Genomic DNA, 6908 nt, shown 5'->3' on the forward strand with positions numbered 1-6908 from the left:
GCCATTCAAATCTTTCTACCCTGCAGAATTTCTGAAATATTGTCAATCTTATTGTGATTTCGGACGGGACATTTTTTGGTGTCACTTCCAATCACCAATGCACTGGGACCTATAGAATGTTAACCTAATGGTAAAATCATACTTTTTGACAGGTTTTCAAACACATACAGATTGAGCTTACTGTCAAACTTAAAAAACCTTCAATAAACACTCTTAAAATAGGGGCAATGTGCAATGATTTCGGACGGGACACATTTCGGTGTCAAAATGGACGTAAACAGAAAATCACTGCTACAGCAAGATGGAAAAAAGGTTTCAAAACACTTTTTTTGTAGAAAAACACATGAATAAAGTACCTATATGGAAAATCAAAATTCCAGGTCAAATACCTTCCTGGAAAGAAAGTGCTACCATAAAACTGAAGCACTTTTTTGCTAAAAATTGCCAAAACGAGGAAAAATTGACACAAAATTAATGATTGCAGACTAATGATACACAGTTAAAACATGAAATTTTGCAGAAAGTGTACCATTACCAACCTGTATCTGATGAAAAAAGAAAAAAATCATTAACACTTAACCTTAATGAGATATATGCAAAAAATGATTTCTGACGGGACGGTACAGATTTAGTGCAAATCGCCCAGATATCCATCAAATATATAGAAACTATACTTTTTGTTTTACTTGATAAAACTCCAATAACACTTTAAACTAACAAGCTACAAACTTTAAGTCACAAAGCACAAACTCCAGAAAAACACAATTTGCATCAAAATCTTTGCAAAACGTAGTTCATATTTATAACATTTCAACAGGAACTGTATTTTGGTAGACTTGGTCAAATTACAGAAACCATTTGTCAGTTGTCTGCAAGGCCAATGAGGTACGTAAAAACTGACTGCTATATTCAGTCAAAGCCAAAATTTGGCAAGGTCAGAAAAACATAATTTACATCCAGTATTCGTAAATAAATTTTGTAGTTTAGTACCGTCAAGTTACACAGCATGCACACTACCATCTTGAAGACTTTGCTGGTCGCAAATGATAAGCGAAAGCAAAACTTAAAATTCCTAACTATGCAGGGAAGCTCATTTTTCCCCCATTTTGCTTTAAACTCCCTTTTGATTGGTCTATGAATTTGGGCGATCGCTTTACCGCCTTGGCGGAATAAACACACGACCATAATAAATAAATTCAACAGTGCAGCGGAGTAGCAATTAATTTCAACTGGGAGTCCTCTCTTCTGTGCCAAGCACTGGCAGTGTTTTTTAAACTTAAAAACAATGTTAAATGAAGACCAGATGGATCTGTTTGTTATGACTGTGCAAGTTGTGACGAGAGTGTGCATGTTGTGTAACTTGAGGGTATATATAATTCATTAAATTCTAGAAACAATTTTTCATAACTTTCTGCAGTCCACTTTCTGCAAGTCTGATAAGAGATATGTATGACATGTATAAACTGTTATCGCCATTCATTCCATTCCATCATTCAGTCAAAACGTGCGCCAAGGTTAGAAAAGGTTAGAAAAGGTTAGAAAAGCACAATCTGCGTCCGGAACTGCGTGAAAAATAGTTTGATCAATTTCAACAAGAACTGTATATATCAATATTAATATAATTGATCAAATTCCAAAGACCATTTGTCATAATTTTGCAAGTCCAATAATAGGAGATGTGATGTCATCATTTCATTTGGTTCCCGTCATCTGACCGACCCTGATTTACAGTCAGCAGGTAGAGTTGGAGAGTAGTCGGAAAGCTTTTCCGTTGCTTTGCTGGATTTCCACTGTCAACCTCTGCACGCTCTGTGTTTACAAGTTTTCAAATCGAAGTAGAGAGCCGCATGCTAATGGAGAGTAGACCGAAAACACCAGTTTATCCACGGTTTCTCAATTTTAAAATTCGGATCAGTCCACACGGATTCCCTTTCAACAAGATGTAGCTGCTTCTTAACAGAAAAATATGACGACTCCCACTTTTTAAAGTAGAAATGACGGGAACCAAACAATTTTTTGCGATTCGCCTTATCACAATTACACGTCCAAGTCCAAAAAAGCACGATTGCATCCGGTCTTTATCAAATTTATACAGTAGCTGTACTTTTGTAAACTTTATCAAATTCCAATAACATTATAACACCATCAATCCCCCTAGAGGCAAACAACAAAAATATGTTTTTATTGCAAAAACTATTAAAAAGCAGCAATAAAAAGTATCAGAAAATTCAACATAGACAAAAACTTGAGCAAACAGCTTTAACATTTAAACCTTCAAAAGATGTAGAAAAAGAATCCCCTTGATGAAAATCCTGTGTTTGATTTGCCGAGTTAAAAAAATAAATGACAGAAATTGAAGCTTGCAACAGCTTTACACTGGAAATACTTTGGTACAACACTGTACTGACTTATCACATCTATGAGCCGCCATCTTGAAACACTACTATGATCTGTAAAATCAACGCACGCTAAAAGTACCCAAAAAGTTAACCCGATCGGAAGAAAGTTTAGAAATCAAAGTGAGATCGGAAAATCGGATTTTTTTTTTGCCGTCTTATGGTGGAAAATTTTACCTATTTGAAGCTTTGAATGCTCAGCTTCGGCTGACCAATAATCATCATATAAAATTGTTTACAGTCTTAGCCAATAGTTTATTGAATCGGAAAATGACATATTTCCTTAAACAAAGTTTGAAAAATATTTGGAAATCATTTATCATTTATGCCAAGCGCGTGGTCACACTTTCCCTAATCATTTATTGAACTATTTGTTGAATGTTAATCTAAGTAATTGTGACCTCGATTTTTCAATTTTACTTGGTAGACACCATGAAGAAGCAATAGGTTAGAAATAAAAATCGGTTTTTCTCAAACATTGGAATAATTTAAAAATTTATCTACAATATTGAGGTTTTTGAGGCTGTAAATTTCGACAACAACTGAAATCTAACAGGATTCAAATTCCTCGTGATAACAAATTGTGAATGAGGCGCAATAATGAACTTATTTGTTATTGTCTTATTTTCGTTCACTTTGGCGCTTCATCTGTTCATACTTGAAGCCACGCATTATTCAATAATCGCATTGCTCGGCCGCCCGACATCATGGGAGGCCGAATACCGTTTAGAAGTGGATTACGATACATGTTGTCAGGAAATGTGTAGAGCTAACGAGTCATGTAAATCGTACGATCAAATATGGCAGCCGAGTCGTGATATCTACGAATGCCGTTTTTACAGTAAAAATTATCAAGTCTTAAAAGCGGAAGGGGAGAAATTGGAGCTGATCCCGAGAGTGCAATATTATTCGAAAATGCACAAAATGACTAATTGCAGTGATTGGTTCCACAAGGGCGGCGCAAGAGAAAGTATACCATACAAAATGGTTGATGGCATACTGGAAGACTGCGATTATTCTTTCTCCTCTTGTGACGAAGTTGTCAACAAAGGTCTGCTGGAGGATAGAATTGAAGCTGTTTTCCCCATCTTCGTCTCAGGTATAGTCATGATTTCGAAATTTTTGTTGTTATAAAGGTAGATTGTCGTTATTTGTAATCTCAAGGTCCTGCCGACGCACCGGATATACGGCCGGACACCCCGGGGGGGGGGGGTACTTAGGCAAAAATGGGTGCTGGGTATGTGCGTGCCTTAAGGGTAGGGTTTTTCACCCTCCCAAAGTCTCTCTAAGGGTTACCAAAACAACAAAAGTCAAAATCAGTCTCTCTAAGGGTCGGTTTTTTCACAAACTCGGGTCAAAGAAAAGTGAAAAGTCAAAAAAGTGAGAACATTTTTAAAAAAAGTGAGAAAATTTTTCAAAAATTAGAGAAATTTTTCGAAAATTGGAGAAATTCTTTTAAAAATCGAATTTCTTTGGCCCATTATAGAAATTTTTTGTGAAAAAGTCTCTCTAAGGGTTGGGTTTTTCTACACTGAGTCTCTCTAAGGGTCACCTTTTCACCAAAATTCAGTCTCTCTAAGGGTAAGGGTCCAGAGGTCTGGCACGCACATACCCGACACCCATCAATCCTAGTACCCCCCCGGGCCGGACACAAAATGTCTGGTATCAGATGAGAAAATGCTTTACCATCGGACAGTTCAAACAGCGGACCACACGTGAATTAATCCAGTGCGTACGTTGCACGCTAAAACGCAAAGGAAACAAGTCTGTTATTAGTCCCGTGATGTGACACCGCAGAAACACCAAAAAGTTTTGTAATAATACGTCAGTCTAGTGCGTTGGCAGGGTCATCAACGGTCTAGATAATTTAGAATTCACAAAACTACTTTGTAAGCCTTTAACAATCACTGTATACACAATTCACAAACAAATACAGTCGACTCTCTCTAATTCGAACTTTTACTGTTCGACTCTCTCTAATTCGAACTAAAATATTGACTAGAAATTCGTATAAAATACTTTCTCTAATTCGAAGAAAATTTTTTCTTGGTCCCTTGGAGATCGAATTAAAGAGATACAGCTGTAAACCAACAATAAATTTTCTTTCTAGCTGTCAACGAGATAAATAACATACGATGTCGAAAATATCATGACAAAGGATGGGTTGTATTCCAAAAAAGAGTTGAGCCGGCAAAATTTCCTTTCAACAAAAAGTCATGGCAAGAATACAAAGAGGGTAAAACATTCATTTTATTACTATTTACTAATTATAATGTCATCAATACTTAGAAGACTATAATCAAGCTGTGTCAGCAACATATTAGTATATATTGTATTTGGAGCTAAAATTCCATCATTTCTTTGCTTATCTTTGCCATGTCGGAATTATTGCTTAGCATGCTAAACTATGCGAAATACGGTTTGTTACGAATGAAGAATCAGGTTTGAGTCAGTTTTTGAAAGTAGTAGGGTAATTTGAGTAATCCTGTCAGAAAGAGTGGTATAGTATTTTTGACTTAAACCTGGCAGAAAGAGTGACGCCTTTCCTTCGGTAGATAATTATTTTTGACTTGGACCTCTTTAACTCGAATGTCTCTTTAATCGAAACAATATTTAAGGTCTTTTCAGTTAACAATGCCCTATAAACCTTCTTATCTCGAAATTTCCTTAACTCGAACAAATTTGTGTTCCCCGTGCGGGTTTCCGTTATCGAGGCTCAACTTAATACTCATAACACCCCCTCCTCAAAGACCTGGTAGGATTTTTTCAGTCCAGCAGGGGTAATAAATAGAACGGGAATGACGATGGGAATTGAAAATCCCATATCTTTTATGATTTTAATTCCATTCATATTTTCAAGTCAGAAAATTCATTGAGAATCTGGTGAAGACATTTTTGACAATACTTTCAGTGGTAAAGGACCATCTTTCCCAGTGGGTCTGTGTGAGAAAGGTTGTCTTATGAAAAAGAGTTACTTTCGTTTTTTAAGGATTTGAGGAAAGTGAGGACGATTTTTGGCTTGGTAACGAACTACTTCATCAATGGACAAAACACAAGGAGAATGAGTTGTTGGTTCTTCTTGAATTCGATGAATATGGCTGGCATGGTAAGAACATTGGATCAGAATTCAGAACTCCCTGCCTGGAAGTGCTTGGGATTCGAACACAGTCCATTGCGGTGCAAGTCTGTGATCGAAACCTTCACACTACCAATCGGCATATCTGCAGTGTGTTTATTTATTTCCATCATCAGCCGAAAGCCGGCACAGATTCAACGTTGGTCCGGAAAACGAATACTATCAACTGTACGTCAGCGATACAGCGAGCTTCGATGTGACAACAGAAATGGCGAGTTACCCTTCATTCAATTCTTTTATGCACACCTTAAACGGTGGCCGATTCCATACTTTTGATAACGATCGTACGAAAGAAGGTTGTGCATCCAAACGGCTGTTCAACGGACAAGGTAAGAATTAGCTCATATTTGTGTTTTCGAGTTACACAAACTTGATTACATGCTTTTTATAAGCATAAAAAAACAGGCTAGAGGATGCTTAGGTCGAGGGTTTGACACGGCTGAAAAATGATTATAAAGATCAAGCCAAATTTTTAGGAACATATTTTGGACATTTTTCCATTTTTACACGTTGACTTTTAAAGCCATAAGAGCTAGGTTGCAATCTTTAACCTTTCTTAAGCAAGAAAAGCCTTAAGATTTCATCAACTTTTAAAATAACTGATTGATTCTAGCACTTTCTTTGTTTTTTACGCAACATATTCTCGAAATAAAGTGATAGATTTTAATTTAAAACTTGCACTTGTGAAAAAACGAAGCAGGTCAAACGTATTCAGATGGGTAAATAGGTGTTTCCTATCCAAAAGTTACACCTCTACACCTTCGATGCACAAGCATCAAATTAACACAATAAAACTTACCATTGGACATTATAAATTGGGTGAATTTATATAAAAGTTTTAAAGAATTTTTTCGCAGTCGCGGAATGATATTGTTTTTCTTGGAAATATCAACGAGTAACTTACTTATAATGCTTTATTTCAAAAAGTTGTGTAAAATATTCATTATTTTAGGGTAAGATATTGAAACCCGGGGGGGGGGGGGGAATACTAAGTTTGCGAGGTGACGGGTATGTCCAAGCCAATGTTCGAAAATCGACCCTTTAAGAGACTGCGACCCTTTTTGAGGATTTTAGGATCCTTTGAGCGGCTGTTTTCCCATTTCTTAGCCAGCCAAAATTCTCAAACTTGAATTACGAGAATATATGACCCTTTGAAGGAGTCGATTTTTGATATTTCATAATTTAAGACCCTTTCAGAGACTTTATTACTTGTTTATGGCTTTTGTACCTGGGTGCAGGCAGGGCTAGGTGCAGGCAGGGGTCCTACAACAATGGTCGAAATATATTGACATTTTAGTGTATTTTAACGTTTTTTAGAATTTAAAGTTCAGGCGAGAATTGCTATTTTAGCACTTCCACTTTCTTTCATTGAACAT

At 36.5% G+C, this 6908-nt stretch overlaps 1 long non-coding RNA gene across 1 annotated transcript; it reads left to right on the forward strand.

Annotated features, from left to right (window-relative positions):
- Positions 1-4509: 4509 nt before the first annotated feature.
- LOC136819523 (uncharacterized) lies at positions 4510-5704 on the forward strand. The gene is made up of 3 exons (XR_010848448.1): positions 4510-4632; positions 5386-5502; positions 5649-5704. It is a non-coding gene; the product is annotated as an uncharacterized lncRNA (long non-coding RNA).
- Positions 5705-6908: the final 1204 nt, after the last annotated feature.

Source organism: Clytia hemisphaerica, unplaced genomic scaffold, assembly GCF_902728285.1.
Source record: "Clytia hemisphaerica strain Z4C2 unplaced genomic scaffold, Clytia hemisphaerica genome assembly, whole genome shotgun sequence".
NCBI lineage: Eukaryota > Metazoa > Cnidaria > Hydrozoa > Leptothecata > Clytiidae > Clytia > Clytia hemisphaerica.